General features: G+C 43.5%; 1 pseudogene; it reads left to right on the top strand.

Moving 5' to 3' along the window:
- Positions 1–3,360: 3,360 nt before the first annotated feature.
- Positions 3,361–16,340, top strand: LOC112812629 (poly(rC)-binding protein 2 pseudogene; annotated as a pseudogene).
- The last annotated feature ends 1,794 nt before the right edge of the window (positions 16,341–18,134 follow it).

An 18,134-nucleotide genomic window follows, 5' to 3' on the forward strand; every position in this document is an offset into this window, starting at 1 on the left:
GTCCCTCAACATCCTGAAAATGACTTTTAGGCACACACTCACCTTTTGTCCAAACAAGAGGCAACTCCTCTAGAAAAAAAAAAAGTAAATATAAAGAATTACACTTCATAATCCAGCAGGATTTATTCCAGGATTGTAAGGTCTAAGAGGCATTTGGTAATGCATAATGCCCGTTCCTGATAAGAATTCTTAGTTAACTAAGAATATAAGGACACTTCCTTTAACAGGACAAAGAGTATCTCCCATTAGCCAACAAGTCAACTTCAGGTTTAATGTTACCGAAGGACAAGAGAGCTTGTAGCATTTCCATTAAAGTAAAAGAGAAACGGAGAATTCCTGATCTCACCACCGTTGTTCCATTCTTTGTTGTTGTTGTGTTCAACACTGCCCCGTAGGTTCTAGTCACTATGATAAGATGTTAAATAGCAATAAGCGGAAAAACGCATCAACGCTCCCAGATGATTTACTTGTTTGCCTGGAGAAACCAAAAGAATCTAATGAAAAACCAATGGGCCAAATAATCAAATTCATTAAGGTGGGCCCGTTAGAAAACAAACACACAAAACTCACTTATATCATCTTTTCTAGAAATTAGCAATCCAGTTAGAAAATATAGTGGGAAAAGATCGTATTTTTAATAGTAACACGTTTTTTACAAGTTAGCTGCAGTATGGACGAGGCGCTCCACTGCACGTTCATCTGTGACTCCCAGCAACAGAGACAATCACTTTACTGAGTATTTACTATGTTCCAAGGGCTGAGCTGACACCCAACTTCCCCAAGTGTATAATCTAGAGAAAAAACATCAGCCCTTCCAACTCACGCTTTCATGATATCCCTGCTTAGGATGCGACTTAAGAAGTCTCTTTCTTAAAGTAAATGTGTTTCAGCTCCTGAAAGTGGGGGGCTAATGCGGGGGGAGGGGGGATGGGCATAGGCTAAGGGAGGCTGTATGCTGGATTGGTTCCCTTTGCCCATCCCCACTCAGCCACTCTCTCTGCTCCTCCTCCCCGGGAGGCTGGTCTTAATGGGTCACATCATGGGCTCCCTTGCTTCTGGCTGAGCACAGCCAATGAGGAGCCCCAGCAGGAGATAGGGGGCAGGAGGAGAGTGAGGCTGGGATGCTTGCTCAGTCTCCTACACGGTTGCTGGGCCAAGGTCTTGCTGTCTTCTCTAAACAGCTCCCCAGTTGGGCCCCCACACTACCCTTCAGCTGGTTTCCTCGAGCCTGCCTCACACTTTTGTAACAGATCCCTTTACTAAACTTTCCTCGCGATGAGCCTGAGTGATGCGGTGATAGGGGAATGGCCCAAGTTTGGGAAGCCCACCTGTGCTATGAGGTCATCAGGACAACCTTTTCAGATGAGTATCATTAGCCCCCCTTGACACAGGAGAAAAGTGCAGCTGAGGGGGTGTGGGTAACTCAGCCAGCATCGTCCGCCCCTCCCCGCTGTCCAACAGCGGCGGTGACCCGAGGTTGGCCCCGCTGCTCCAACAGTTGGCCACGCAGCCTCTCGCCTAAACCCGAAGCTGCGTCCCCCCGGCGGCTGACCCGTCACCTCCGTGTGGTTCCCCCAAGTAAAATACAATCCTAACTCTGGCCCACTGTGATCTAACCCCGCGGGTTTCTTTTCTTCAGGCCAAATGCTCCAGAAGGCCCTGTTCTGAGGGAGTGGTGGCTTACGCATCCTTGCATGTCAAATCTCTTCAGCCCGCTACGTAGTAGCTTGGGGACTCAGGGAAGAAAGGGAGCCTTCTACTGATCTTCAGGCTGCCACGGAATTGCCCCTGCTGTAGCTGGCTGTGTCCCAGCTGAGGTGACAAAAATAAAGCATAAGAAGCCCACACCCACCCAAGACTGGCAGATTCCTGAGTGATTCCAGCGCTTCTGAATGGACAGGAGGCCTCATAAGATTTTAGCCAGCTAATAATGACTCATGTTGTTCTTTGGCCTTCTGTGGGTTTTAAAGGTTTTATAAATGACACTACACTTTATAAAACTGTTTTTCTGGGGGAGGACAAGGACTTACATTTTTACTCTTTAGGTCGATGGAGGAGATAAAAAATTTTAAATAATTTGATGAAGCTCATTTAACTTTTTACTGAGGAAAATCTGAGTGATCTCAGTGATTTATTTAGTGTTTCCTTTTTGCTTTCTTTCTGAGAGGACAACTGCTCTTATACACTCCAGTATTTGTTTTTTTAAATAGAAATTATCTTTTCAGTATTTAATAGAAGTGAAATAAATTCAAACCCTCAGATGGTCCTTGGAAGGAAGTCTAGCCTTGTGGGTAAGAGCTTGAACTTTAGCATCAGCAGCCCTGAGACTGACTTCCCAGCTGTGCTATCTTAGGCAAGTTTCCTAACCTCTCTGCGTCACAGGTTCCTCCAGTATCAAAGGAGACTAACGGTGGGTTCTTACTTCATAGGGTTAATGGGAGAAGTAAATGAGCTAATTCATGTAAAACTTTAAACGTGGTGCTTAACACATAGTAAACACTCAGTAATTGCCAATTACTATTATTACTATGTTGAAGCTTCTATGACTAGGCACTGAGGAGGGTCAAAGAGGAAAGAATCTCTGCATGCGAGTGGATTACAATTTTATAGAAAAAATGAGCATCCACAACTATAATACAAGGCAGAACTATGGTCTCATGGAAACACAGAGTGAGACCGCAGTACAGAGGGCGGAGAAACTATTTCCAGCTTTGCATTCTAGGGAAGGATGCATGACCAAGGGACTGACCCGGCAGATGGTGGGGACTGTGAGAGCTAGGCTAAAAGTGGAGGGAATGCCAGGCGGCGCAAACAACGGGGACAAAGGCCCACGGGAGAGGGGACCGATGTTATGCTCAGGGGACAGTGAATGTTGACGCTCAGCTGGAGCACAACATGCGTTAGGGTTGAGGGGAGACCAAGGCCCTGGCCGAGAGGACAGGGACTGGACGGACAGGGGGAGACAGGGCAGAAGACCGGAGGCAGGTGCGTGAGCATGCGGGTGGGAAAGAAACTGCAGCTCAGAATGCAAGGAGAACTGGAACGGAGTCAAAACCCCGGGCGTCCTACCCCTGACTTTCTAGTCGCTGGGCCATGAGAACTCTGGCTTCCGTTTCTTCCTTTAGGAAGGGGGGCACCAGAGCAGATCATCGCCAAGATCCTTTCCATATGTACCGCCATGAGATACACACCTTAGGATCAAGGAATTCACCGTCTAGTCAAACTCACAAGGGTTCGTTTTCACTTTCATATTTTCCCTTCTCTCTTTCTTATGCTCTCTGACTGATCTTCCATAGAGCTCAACATATGTCAGGCTGTCAACATACGGCGTATTTTGCAAACAGATAAACAGTGGCACATATGCATCCATATATTCCTGGCATGCAGATGCCCCAGCTTGGCTTCGTCAGCCTCAGCAGAAAGCATTTGGTAAGTCTCTCTCAGAAATTCCAGAATGCACGAGCCGCCCATGGAGCCTCTGACAAGTGGTGAAAAGAAGTCGTTCCATGTCTTCTCTGGTGCAAAAGCCAGAACACTGCCTCCCCGCCCTTTCAATTCAAAGGCATTTAACACCGAAGGCTCTGTCCTCTCTCTCAACTATTTGGGATGTTCCGACCAGGGGTCAAACTGCCCATTAAAGGTTCTTTTGTTTTTCCAGTCGGCAGTGATTCATCATGTCCCTACAAGGACCTGGAAAGGCTGTACTCTGAGACTCTTGGGTCTCTTTTGTCCACTTAAGAATAAAAATAAGTTCGTGTAGCTGAACCCCTGTCCTTCAACACTCGCCATTTGTCCCTGAAATCGGCACCTCTCTGTTCGTGGGCTTTCTCCGCTCCTGCACACAGCAGGCCCAAGGCGCTCCTGTGCTTGCTGTCCTCCAACGTCTCTCAACCAAGGACTGATGAGAAAGGGTGGATAAATGCCCCAGCTCTCTCACCGTCCGGTGGGATATTTCTGAAGCCGTGGATCCCAGAGTTGCCTCTGAGAAACTGGCTTGATAGTGTATCCTCCTTGGCTTCCTCGCTCTTCCTCCCTCGCGCCCACCACCAGTGTTTCCTGGAGTCACTCCATTAACGAAGGGCTTGTGCTTGAACCCTTGGGGTCCCCTCAGAAGAAGATGCTTCTTCTGTGGGGACCCCAATTAAGGCAATCTGTAATTCAAATTTGGAAAAAAGGTGATCAAGGATAACACAGGATCTCCTCAGCCTCGGACTTTTGACTGGGGCCCAGGAGGCAATCTGCAGTTTAAAATAATGCTCCAAAATGCCAACGAAAAGTTGCAGCAGATACCAGGCTTTTGGAAATACTCTGCCCAAACTCTACCTGGTCACTTGGTCTGGTCAGAAATTGTCCTGGCAGCTGAGCGGGACTGTCCTGCCCCGGCCACGTGAAAGTGGGAGTTGGCAGAGCAAGCGAGAAAGTTAGATTCTGCCAAGTTTTCCACTCCCGTGTGGCTTCTCGCCTCTTCCCCCTTGAGATCAAATTTTGTTCCTTTTCCTTGTAAAGATTAAAATGTACCCAAACAATAAGGTGAAGGAAAACAGCAATCAAAGAAGAAAGTGAACCTGACTGGTTGGTTGTTCCAATACTCACTGGAAGTTCCATTGTGTACTCAATCTGAGTTAACATTTAATTGCTAAAAACTCAGGAGTCAAAGGTCATTTAAAGAAGGTAACCCCAGACAGAAAGTTTAAAAAGTATCTCTATACTATTGCCCTTTAACAAGCTACTGCAAAGTTTTCAGGGAAAGCCCACGGGCAAAATTTGATTTGTTATGAGCTGAATATGGAGAGGAGGAAATCAAGAGAGTTTGAGATGCAAGTGAGGCCCATTACATCTCAAACCTTGACCCAGTCAGTAAGCTCTAGGCCAGTGCTGTCCAACAGAACTTCCTGTGATGATGGAATGTTCTAGAGCTACACCGTCCAATACAGTAGCCACTAGCCACATGTGGCCTTTGAGTACTCGAAATGTGGGTATTGCGTTCAATTTGTATAATGGTTATTTAAATAATTCATTTATTGCATTATTATATATGTTGTACAATAGAGTTTTATCTCGTATTATGATTAGAATAATGGCTATTCCAGTTCCATCTGTTTCCCCCCAGCCCCTTCTCTTTCCTCTCCTCAGTGAAGCCCTGGCTTTGAGCTCATTTTTCTGTCTTTGATCCAAGTGTTTTCCTCAGGATTGGTTTTCTGTTCTTGCCCTCCAGACCTGTTCATTGTCCACCACCTCCCAGACTTTGGGGACTACTGGTGGGCTTGCCCTCATGAGAGAAGAGTAACAGAGTTGTCCATCTCCAGTGTAAGCTCCTCTTTGACCTTGTCCTACTGACTCAACCTGGGGTGCAGAAACACCAGTTGTGTCCTACGTAGTACCTCTTTCCCTTCATATGTAGGCTTGCTCTGAATCTGTGGAGAGACCCTGACAAATTATGCCCTTGTGGAACAGCGAGGTAGATACTGACATATGTCTGCACGTACCCCCTTAGCGCCCTTCACCACCTCCATACACACCTGTCACTGCCCTCCCCACACCCAGCTGGCCCCTCTATCTCTTTGTTGGAGGACAATCCACAGGCTGCTAGAACCCACTTTGTCCGTGCAAGGACATCCAGAAGTGCGTAGGAATCTATGCTGCAGTGAATCTCGATCCACTGATTATCATGGGGAGGGATGTCTAGAAATACTCCAGTATTTATACTTACACTATCCCCAGAGCAGGACTGAGCCCAAGCCACCCTCTTGGGGACTTGGCTTGATACATCGCCCTCCTTGGTCCTTCCCTCTCCAGTTGCATCTCCTTACTGGTTTTTATGAACCCCCATCTCAGAGTCTACTACCAGGAATCCAACCTAAAACAAGTACTTCTTTAAATGAAAAAAACCAAACCCTAAAATTCACTGAAGTTTTTAATTTTGTTTTGTTTTGTTTGTAATCTCATTTTTAAAAAAAGCTTGTTTGGGGGATGGGGGAAACAGGTGTTGGGGATGAAGGAGTGCACTTGTGATGAGCACCGGGTGAGGTATGGAAGTGCTGAATCACTGCATTGCACACCTGAAACTAATATTACACTGTAGGGTAACTAACTGGAATTAAAATAAAAACTAAAAAAAAAAGCTTGTTTTTAGTGGGGCCAGTAGGTAGAAATGTTTTCCAATGAAATGTTTAAAAAATAGTTTGAGCCTAGCAGAATAGATCAGTGTTATCTTAAACTCTTGAAAAAGTTATCGGTCCAACAGATATGTTTGTAAAGGTCCTCAATCCAAACATTTCAATCAGTAGCTCAGTGTCAGACCCTCGAAATATAAAAGGAAAGAGAGGGACACTTTTAGATTCAACAAATATTTGTTGCAGTTGTAATAACGCCACCTGAAGAGATGACAGTAGCACGATTTTACCCAGTTCCAGAGAAGGAGTCTGTTAATCACACTGCTGCTTTGCCAAACATACTCAGCAACACAGACTTACTAAAGATGAAACTGGGCTCTTCAAAATCTTCTTTAAAAAATTCACCAAAGGGCTATTTTATGACCTCGTTTCTTTATTAAGGCATAACTATGGAACGTCTTGTTTTCAAGTCCCCAGCAGCGGCCGAAACCTGAATGTATCAAATCCAACAGATCACAGCCATCCGGGAGTTCTATTAATAGCAAGGTAATTTTCAAATCCACTGTACCGAGTAGCGTTTTGTGTTTTGGTTAGGCATATAATACATTCCATATCACGTCTGGTGAGTTGTGTTTTGAGGCTGCATTTTTAAAAATAAATCAGGCTTGTTTTAAATTAGGGAAACAATAAATCCATCATTGTTCGGTATTTTGGCTTGGGATATTGTGGTACCATGGCTAATATCTAGGTTTGTGGAGCCTAAATTAAAACACACTTGTCTCTTTTATGTTCTTGTACTGTGTTTCTTGGTGTTTATCAGGAATCACAGAAGTGTAAGAAAATAGCTCTCTGGCAAGGAAGCAAGTTGCAGTGATCCCATGAAGCATATTCTCTAATATGGGTTCTGGTCTATTTGGGGGCATCTCAAATGAGGAGGAAGAATTGTACAACATTTTCCCCTGGTTCAAACCATTTATCAAATCTCTGTCTCTCTCTCTCACTTTGTGTGTGTGTGGTTTAAAAATTCTTTCCTACCACGGGGTCATAAAGCTACTGTCCATGGCAGTTAATTTTATTTGTCAACTGGGCTAGGCTATTGTGCTCAGTTGTTTGACCAAACACCAGTCTAGGTGATGCTGTGAAGGTATTTTATAGGTGTGATTAGCATTTACATCAGTAGACTTGGAGAAAGCAGATTACTGTCCAGAGTGTATGTGGGCCTCACCCAGTCAGTTGAAGGCCTTGTGAGAAAAGTCTGAGGTCCCCAGAAGAGGAAGGAATTCTGCCTCCAGACTTCCTTCGGACTCAAGACATCAACTTCTTGGCATGCCTGGGGGGCTCAATTGGTGAAGCGTCTGCCTTGGGCTCAGGTCATGATCTCAGGGTCCTGGGATCGAGTCCCGCGTCGGGGGTCCCTGCTCAGCGGGGAGCCTGCTTCCCCCTCTGCCTGCCGCTCCCCCTGCTTATGCTCTCTCTCTAATAAATAAATAAAATCTTAAAAAAAAAAAAAGACATCAACTTCTTGCTGGAATTTCCAGCCTGTCAGCCTGCCCTGCAGATTTAGGACTTTCTAGCACCTGCAGTCAGATGAGGACATTCCTTAAATCTCTCTCTCCCTCCCTCCCTCCCTCTCTCCATGTATATATATATAATATATATACATTATATATATATTCTGTTTCTGTTTCTTTAGAAAACTCTAAAACAGATATCAGATATTCTCCTACATGTTCTTCTATAAGTTAAGCTTGGGATTTCACAATTAAAAACCCATCTGGAATTGATTTCGTAGATATATTCTTAATTTATTATTTCTTCAATTTCACATGCTTTGAGAAAAAGAGCTAAACGTGTCTATTTACCCGTCCTCTTGGACTGTAAGTTTGTGTATCTCTTTAAAAGCATAAACATCTAGGGGCGCCTGGGTGGCTCAGTCCTTAAGCGTCTGCCTTCGGCTCAGGTCATGATCTCAGGGTCCTGGGATCGAGCCCCGCATCGGGCTCCCCGCTCAGTGGGAAGCCTGCTTCTCCCCCTCCCACTCCCCCTGCTTGTGTTCCCTCTCTCACTGTGTCTCTCTGTCAAATAAATAAAATCTTTAAAAAAATAAAAAATTAAGGCATACACATCTAGCTCTCGCTGCAGGAATCCTGGTTCAACAGGTCTGAGTTGGGGCCTAAGCACATACATTTTGTTAACACAGGCAATTCTGAAGTTCTATATAGAAGAAAATAAAAATGAATATTTTTATATCTTCCTCATAGGGAACATCTGAGAATGCTGTTAGAGACAAAATCCATTAAGAAAACAGCTTGAGATATTTGACCATATCAAATATTTTTAAACGGTATAAAATTATCAGTTCTAAGATGAATAAATTCTAAGGCTTTAATGTATAACATGGTGACTATAGTTGATAATACTGCATTATATAATTAAAATTTGCTTAGAGTAGAACTTAAGTGTTCTCACCAAAAAAAGAAAAAAAAAGGTAAATATGTGGGGTGATGGGTGTGTTAATTTACTCGATGGGGTGAATCTTTCCACAATGCACATGGGTATCAAATCATCCTGGTGTGCACTTTAGATACATGACAATTTTATTTGTCAATTAAACCTCAAACTGAAAAAAAATTCATACAGAAAAGTACATCTGTAAGATTTTTAAACTCTGATACAGCAAGCAATGCCATAAGGAAAGTTAAAAGTAGGACGAAGTAGGAAAAATGTACAAGATGTATTAAAACAATGAATATCCATATGTAAAAAGCTCCTATAAGTAAATACTGCAGTAGCAAGAGAATAGGTCAGAATGATTAAGAACCTCAGTCACAGGATCTAGCTGTCTGGATTTGATTGTTGGCCCCAGCACTTACAAACAAGATCCTGGTGGGCACATGACCGAATCTCTGCCTCTATTTTCACATTTCTAAAATGGGAATCATAATAACTCTACATGGTCATGGTGAGTATTAAAACAGGCAATGCCTATTAAGGGCTTAGTGTAGTGACACACCGTAAGGTATCAATAAATATTAGCTTTTTAATGAAAAGGATAATGCCACCCCAAAATGGGCAGAGGACAGAAATGGGCAATTCATCAAAAGCAACAATAACAACCCAATACACGTGGTGGTGAAACATAAAAAATTTCCCTCACTTATGGTTAGAAAAATACAAAACAAAAGATGATATTATTTTTGTTGTTATGGATCAGATTGGCAAAGATTAAAAAAATAGATACTGCCTCCGGTTGGGGAGGGTGATGGAAAACAGATTGCACCCATTTCTCGGCGGCTGAGATTTAGTACCCTTGTACAGGGAAATAAGATATCCCACCACCACCACCTTTGAGAACCACTCACTGTCCTGGCTTCTGGCCCTCTCTCCTGTCACCTGGACCTCTGAATCCAGCAGTGGAAGGGCTACCTTGGGGACTCTGCTCTATGCTGAGGTCAGTATCCATTCTGTTGCTGAGTATTTTGGAGTATCATCTCCGGGTAGGATCTTTCTGTAGAGTATTCTTGCAATATGTCAGAGGTTGAAACACGTACACCAAGGAACTAATTAGAAAAATGCATAAAAGTCTACATATTCAGAAGTTTATTGCAAAATTGGAAACACCCTATAAGTCCTACGAGACACTTTGTTTAAATTTGTCATGGTAAATCCATACAATGTAATACTATGCACATCTTAAAATGAAGACATTAAAATGCCCCAGGATGTAATTAAGGGAAAAAAACACGAGGTACAAATCACCATGTTTAATATCATCACTTAAAAAAATATATAGAAATCATAAAAAAATATGATCACTTTGGTTGTATATTTTTTCATGTAAAAATATATATGTATATGTATATGTATACATACACACACACATACACATATGTATTTTTTCTATATATGTAATTTTTAAAAAGATTTATTTATTTATTTGAGAGAGAGTGTGTGGGGGGAGTGGGGGGAGGGGCTGAGGGAGAGGGAGAGAGAGAGAATCCCAAGCAGACTCCCCACTGAGCACGGAGCCCATGTGGGGCTCGATCCCACAACTCTGAGATCATGGCCTGAGCCGAAATCAAGAGCCGGACGCTCAACCGACTGAGCCACCCAGGCGCCCCTACATAGACATAATTTTTAACAGTATTTATCTGAGTTGAATTGCAGAAAATCAGCAGAAATTATTCCTATCTCTATCTCTGTACCCTTGCACTGTGACTTTGGCTCTCCTCAGATCAAAAGGTGAAATCTATCTCTTGACCACTTAAATCTGTGCTTAGCCATGTCACGGGTTTGGCCCATGGGACATCCGCAGATGTGGTCCCAGCAGAGGCGAGAAAAATGCTTGGACTTTGCTGCTTTGCCTGGTGTTGCTGCACTTGGAACCCTGAGACCACCATGTGAAGAGATGATGAGCCTGTTCTCCAGCAAGCAAACAGCCTGCTGGAAAAGTCATGTGGAGGAAAACTGAGGTGTCCTGGTCAATACCCTGCCAACTGCTAGCTGTGAAAAAGGTCATGCTCAGCCACCCAGCCTCAGCCAAGCATCCAGAAGACTGCAGAGATACACTGAACCTAACCTGCCAACCACAGAATGAAGTCACGATCATTGCTTCCAGCCACTAAGTTCTGGATTGTTCGATATGTTACCTCAGGCCAGTAAAATTTGGATACTTAAAAGTTGAAAAGCAATTTTGTATAACTCTGCATTTTCGAAACATTCACAAAGAACATGCATTACTTTTTTTAATTTAAATTCAATTAGCCAACATATAGTACATCACTGGTTTCAGATGAACATGCATTACTTTTTTTTAAAAAGATTTTTTATTTATTTTTATTTGAGAGAGAGAGAATGAGAGATAGAGAGCACAAGAGGAAAGAGGGTCAGAGGGAGAAGCAGATTCCCCGACGAGCAGGGAGCCTGATGCGGGACTCGATCCCGGGACTCCAGGATCATGACCCGAGCCGAAGGCAATCGCCCAACCAACTGAGCCACCCAGGCGCCCCTGAACATGCATTACTTTTTAAATCAGAAAAAAATTGCTTTTTCTATTAAAAATTTTCTTAAGTAATTTAAATTTCTTAAATTACTTTAAAAAATTTTAATTAAGAAAACTGAAAACCTCTACCAGATTTAAGCTGTTTGGCAGAATAATAATATTAATAACTAACAACTAAATAGCACTTACTATGTACCAGACACTGTGTTTTTACAGATATTATCTTAATCTCCACAATAATTCAATTGCAAGGAATACTGTCATCATTCCCTTTTCCCAGTTGAGGAAATGAAGGCTGACAAAGGTCTAATGACTTGTCCAAGGTCACGCAGCTTGTAAAATGGCAGCTCTGTGTTTGATCCCAAGCAGTCTGTTTCCCGAGTCTGTGCCTTTAACTGACCTAAGACAGAGACAAAACTATACATAAATGTAAACGGTCATTTCTCAAGGATTTGGTATCTGAAAGTTATAGCTGTGAGATATCCAGGATGCTCTCTGGTCTCTCTTGGGTTCCCTAACTTCACATGACTTCATCAAATAAATTGGTTTCGGGGTGGATATGGTGAAGAGGATGTGCTGGAAATCAAATTGTTCCATTTTGCTGCTGGTTATCAACTCTTACAGAGATCTGTTCAGGGCGATGGAGGGTGTTAAACTTCTAACTAAAAGCAGGTTTGTCAATTGACAAAGTTCTTTTAATTTATGCTTTCCCTCTCCACCAAGGCTGCCAACTAGAGAGAGCTATTTATGAGGTTGTTTATCCCATGTTCTATTGTTCAAGAGGCATTTTTATGCCACACTTCCAGCACAGTTCTGCCCACACTACAAACAGTGAGCCCCCAGCAAAAGTGTACACGATGATGATGATGATGATGATGATGATGATGATGATGCCAAGACATATCCAGCAAGTTCTCAACAGGGGGTGGTGTGGCTGAGTACTTAAGAGCAGAACTTTAGAATCAGACCTGGGTTCAAATCGTGATGCCATCATTTACAAGTCACTGGTCCTTGGGCAAGTTAATTTCTTGGTGCCTCTGTTTTTTTTCCCATGTCAAACAGAGATAAGAGGGTGGCTGTAAGGATTAAGTGATATGATTATTGTCAAGAACTTGGCCAGAGCTGCTACTCTCTATCATCATCATCATCATCATCATCATCTCAACTTAAAAAGTTTAGGAAAAACTATGACTTGATCAAACTCCATATAATCTGTAGACTTCAATGTCATCCAAAGCAAAACGTAGGACATCTTAACTCTGGATGACAAAACTGAGAGCCTAAAATTCTTACTGACAATCCTTTCTTGTGGTCTTGATAGTATAAAATTAGCACAAGATGGTGGCCTTAAGTGATCAAATGGAATCAAGATTGGTATTCCCATCTGGAGTCACCTGATGATCCTTGCCATGTGCTGAGAGAAATTACCCCCAAATACTGTTAGGACTTGAAGATGTGAGACCCTTTCCAACTCAGCATGGTCATAGCCATAGACTGTCCATGCCTGAAAACAACAGAAAGCAGGCCTGGGACTGTTCTGACTTTTCAGGACTGCCTCCCACAGCCAGTATTACCCAACATGACAGGCTTTTGCTCTTCCAACAGACAGAGTTAATATGTCCAGTCTTGGATAATAATTGGAAGTCTGCAACAGTTAAACTGTAAGCATGACAGGTCATGTTGAAAAAAAACAAGGAACAGATTTTGTCAAATAAAAACAAATGGAATTAAAGGAAAGGTCATAGTTTTTGTATTTCTGTAACAAATGCAATCTAATGACAATCCATATCTGCTAGAATTCCTGGTTTGGTTTTTTTTTTTAGGTTATAATTAAATTTCTCCTTGAATAATCATCTTGCACACTTTCCCTGGGGGAAACTATTTACATTTCATCATATCTTTGAAAATATAATAGATCTCTATTTTAATCAGCCTTTCATATTTGGATCATTCCTTGAAAAGACTGATGAACAGGTTTGTTTTTAAAAAAATATAATTCAGCAGTGAATTTGACTGGTACCAGAGGTGCCATAAATCAGTGAAGTTTTAGAGATAGTTTCGATAAGGAATGGCTACAATGCCAGAAATACCTTTGGCAGATTCAGAAATGGCTGCGATTTATTCAGTCTCCCTATATCCATACCCTTGTGTAGTCGCCTCCTACACTGACTCTAGATTTGGCCATGTGATCTGTTTGACCAGTAGGATAATAACAAATGTGATACAAGCAAAGATCTGAAAAGCATTTGCACAGTGGGGCTATCCCTCTCCTGCTATTCTTGTTTTTGTTTTTTTAAAGGTTTATTTATTTATTTGAGAGAGAGAGCTCAGCTCCCTGCTGCGCGGGGAGCTGAACACGGGGCTCAACCCCAGGACCGAGATCATGACCTGAGCTGAAATCAAGAGTCTGACGCTTAAGCTACTGAGCCACGCAGGCGCCCCTCCTGCTATTCTTAGGACTCTCATTAGAGCTGCCACCTGAACAAGCCCATCCAGGGCTGCGTGATGGATGATGAGAGAAATCCATGTCTGGAACTAAAATGGCTGCCTCCGATATCCTAGCTAACTGCCGGCCAATGTCCTAGCTGGCCCAGCAGTGGCCTGTGGACACATGAGTGACACCCAGTTAAGACCAGCAGAAGACTCCTCCATCTGAGCCCAGCCCAAATCTCCAGAGCACAGAATTGTGGTTGTTTTAAACCACTTTTGGGGGTAGTTATACAATGAAAGCTAACTGACCCCGGGCCCCAGTGAGAGCAGAGTTACAGCACCAGCATTAGGGCAGATGTGGGGTCCCATCAGAATGACTTTGCTTATAAATTGAGAGAGGCCTAAAACAAGAAGTAAGCAAATATGGGTTGCTCCATCCATGCACAAACAATGATCAACTGGAACAAACGTGGCAGAAAGCATGCGTATGGGTGTGGGCTGGCACCTCACGACTCATTATTCGGGATCAACTGAGTAAACTCTTGAAATTATGAAAATTTTAAGAATCGTGAGGGCCTCCAGGGCAGCACAACTTAAAACTTAATTTGCTTGCTACTTTGCATTTTAAGCTTTGCATAAAGCTCGTTGAAGCCCTTGGCTGGACCAGATCAGCAGGCTCGTAAAACTGGGACTTGCTGTGTGTTTTTTTTCCATCACTTTCTCTAAGTAGTTTTCTCTGTAAAATGTCCCTTAGGAAAAGGGCTCCATGGTCATACAATTCAGCGCATACTCTTGCTTCCTCTTGGAATGTCACAATGTACCTTGGCATATTAAAGACCTGTTCATCCTTATTTATGCCAGTGTTGCAATGTGTTCGACCATGGAATCCTTTCTGTAAGTAACATATTAAAATCTCATTAACCAATGTTTCTCAGAGCATACCTGGAGAAAGCTTTTTTTTTTTAAGCTTTCTTAAAATTAAATACAACATACAAATGGAAAGGTACATGAAGTGCAAACATGTAGCATAATGAATTATTGTAGACCAAACACTCCTGTAACTACCAGCCAGGTCAAGAAATAGAAAGAACATAGCCAACCTCTCCACTAGACTCCTGTGTCCTCCTGGCCCATTACAAATTCCTCTCTTCATTTCCCTGACTTTATGGGAATGACTTCCTTGCAGTGTTTTATTGCTTTGCCACCTATGTATGCATACCTAAATTATACGCTTGTTTTGTCTGTTTTTGAAAGCTACATAAATGGAATTATACAGTATGTATTGGAGGGGCATAGGGTAGAAGTATCTTCAGCATCAACAGATAATGTCAAACTCTTTCCCAAATTGAGGGCACCAATTGAGACTCCTCCCAACAGCGTATGAGAGTTCCAGTTGCTCTACATCCTAGATCATACTTGGTAATGTCAGATGTTTTAATTTTTGCCAGTCTATTCGATGTATAGTGGAGATTTTAATTTGCATTTCTCTGATTAGTAATGAGCACATTTTATTATGTTTATTGGTCATTTGGATATCCTCTTCTGGGCAGCTTATGTCCAAGGCTTTTGCTCATTTCTCTACTGAGTTTCTGTTTCTTTCTCAATTTGTAGGAGTTTTTTTAGTCTATTCTGGATAAAAGTGCTTTGTTGGGTATAGGAGTTGCGAGTATCTTCTCTTGCTCCTCCTTAGAGGGGTCTTTTGTTGAACAAAATCTCTTCATATAAATGCCATCAGCTGTATCACTTGTTTTCCTTTCATGCTTAGTGCACGGTGCGTCTCCTTTAATCACACCAGTCTCCATGTCCAGCAGAGTTCTGGGGAGCTAGACTTTGAATGGTCAAGCCTTTTCTTTAGTCTCTGGTCCTGCTGAAAGCCTCAAACTGCAAGCCCAAAGAAAGGAAGGGAGTGGGTGGGAAGAGGAAAGGGCAGAAGGCCAGGGGAGGAACACTAGGGATCGGTGGGAAGGCGACAGGGGCCCTGCGGGTAGCCAGAGGCTAGGACTGAAAGTGGATTAAAGGTCACATTCAGCATCCAGCTCCTCACACGTGTAAAGGAAGTTGGCAGTATCATCAGGGTGACTCTCTCCCTGGGAAAGGTAGTTTCAAGGTCAAGGAAACACTAGGAGAGAGCACAGGGGCCCAGGCCCGGGTGGCTGGCAGTATGCTTCCCGACTCAACTGAGCAGGCCGTGACAACTGCTGGCATTTGGCAATCCATCACGGAGTGTGTCAGACAGACCCGTCTGGTCACAGTGGAGTCACCCTGACCCTGGAGGTCAGCCAACTCTCCGCTCATCCTTGCATCGTGGGAGCTCTTCTCACAGGTGCCCATCCATGTGCCTCGACCCTGGGCTGGAGGGACTCCCTCCAGAGCCCTATACCATTCAAGGACGGCATGCCATTCCTTGTGGCCCATCCCACATGGGCCAAGCTGAAGCTGCCCCCGTTGGCAAAGCAACAGTCTTATTTTCCTCTAATGCTTGGCCACCCTGCATTCAGTAACAATGAATCCACTCTCCAGAGGTCAAAGGCTGTGGAGCAGGTTTGGATGCATCTACTGAGACGACTCATGAACTCGCCATTCCAAGCATTTTAATTGGCTGCAGGATGGGGTGTCAGGGTGCCAAAATCAATAAGATGCGCCAGATGTCTTGGGTAGAGATCAAAATTGCAAGCCCAGTGAAAGGACCTACCAACGGGCAGCCTACCACCCCTGGGCCTGCCGCCAGCACTAGCCTTGTTCAGCACCTAAGTGCCAGGCTCCCCTCGGAGATGCGTAGCATGGCAAGGGACTGAAACAATGCAGATTCATCTATGAGCTCTTTTGGCTGCTCACCCCTCTTGATCCATCTGGGTAGTTTCTGAACAGTCAGCAATTTCGGTTTTTAAATAGTCCGTAAATTTTCAGTTTCTTTACACTTCACCATAAACTTGTGATTTTTAAATTGTTTTAATTCCTTTCTCCATTCAGCTGTTAGAGCTCAGTTCCATATTTAGTTTTATATGCTTCTCTGGGTTTTGTTTTATTTGGAGGTTTTTTTTGCACTGAATATTTTTGTTTGTTTGCCATAGTAGAATGCAAGAGTAGCATGTTAATACAATCCAGTTTAATCTATAATGTCAGATTTTTTTAAATAAATAGCTAAAAAGGGGACTGGAAAAAAAATTGTAACCAGATAAGGTTTTCCTCATCGTTATCTTTACCATTGCTTCGTAATCAGAGAAAGCTCTCGAATCTTGATATATTCTCGCTCTGGGTATCTGCTTGTTTTATTGTCCCGTGACAAAAGCTACAAGGACAGGAACATTTTGTTGTACTGGTAGAGGCTGGGAACGACCTACTGGAAGTCAAAGAACTCACATTTACTGGTCAGCCACTGCGTGCCAGGCGCCGCGCTGCGCTGTTGGACCTAGGTTACGGAGTTAATTCTCTTAACAGTTCTGGAGGGCGATACCATTATCCCTCTTTTGTAAGTGGGGAAACTGAGGTTCACTGAGGCAAGGTAACTTGAGCAAGGTCACACAAGTCAGTCAGCCAGTCAATGGCAAAGGCGGTATCGGAACCCAGGGTTCATGGCTTTTCCACTGCAACATGCTGCCATCCGGTAAGAGCAGGGGACTCGGCAAAGCTGCTCTGTGGAAGGGAATGATGAAGTGTTGCCTTTGCTTCATGATAATTGGTAGGAAAAAAAATCTTTACATTCACTTTCTGTTTTGCTGTGGGTTACCCTAGAAGCAGAATCTAAGAGAAGGATTTTTGAGAACTCGTCATTTCTTCAGCTGGTGATTCGAGAGAACAGCAGTGGGGGAAGTGGGACTGGAAGGGGAGGCAGCCAGTGAAGGGGACGTTATGGACCCCTGGGGGGTCACCAGAGCTCAGTTCTGCTGGGGAACTCCCAGAGCCCATGGTTGCCGCCGACCCGACCCGAGGGTTACCCTACCCCAGAGTTGCTCCGATGGAGGGGAGAGGCAGCTGGGTATTCAGCCACCGACTGGCAGCCATCGTTAGAGGAGGATGGTTGTGGGGGCATAAGCCCTCCAGTACTTCGGCTTGCCCTGAGGGCGGGCCCAGATGCTCCTAGGGCTAGAAAAATTCCTGCCGGCGCTGGCCGAGCTCTGCAGGTGTTTGCAGCAAAGAGCCTTTGGCACAGAGGTGGATACCAAGGGGATGTGGCAGAAAACCAATACTCTTTGCTACACCCTCTACTAATAAAAGCCAACAAAAAATAGAAATCAACATGAGCTCTGCTAAAAGCCAGAAGGCTAGGGAAGGACTTAACATCCCTCCAAAGGGCTATGCAATGTAATATTCCTGAGACGTTCGCCCTGGCACCTCCAAATCTAATTTGCCACACTAAGGAAGTGGTACCCACACACACACATACTAGAGTTTAATAATTTAGCTATTATTTGAGAGCGATCCTATTAACAGTCCATTCATTTTCTCCACGGCAGTTCAGTCATTGAAATTCACCCACTGTGTCTTGTGACTATTAGTGATACTCTGGGTAGTATTGTTTATGAGTGGGTACAAAAAAAGATTTGACAAAGATTTCATGTGCAACCTGATACGAAAGACAAGATTTCCAA

Source organism: Callorhinus ursinus, unplaced genomic scaffold, assembly GCF_003265705.2.
Source record: "Callorhinus ursinus isolate GAN/ISIS: 27379988/994484 unplaced genomic scaffold, GSC_fseal_2.0 scaffold16, whole genome shotgun sequence".
NCBI lineage: Eukaryota > Metazoa > Chordata > Mammalia > Carnivora > Otariidae > Callorhinus > Callorhinus ursinus.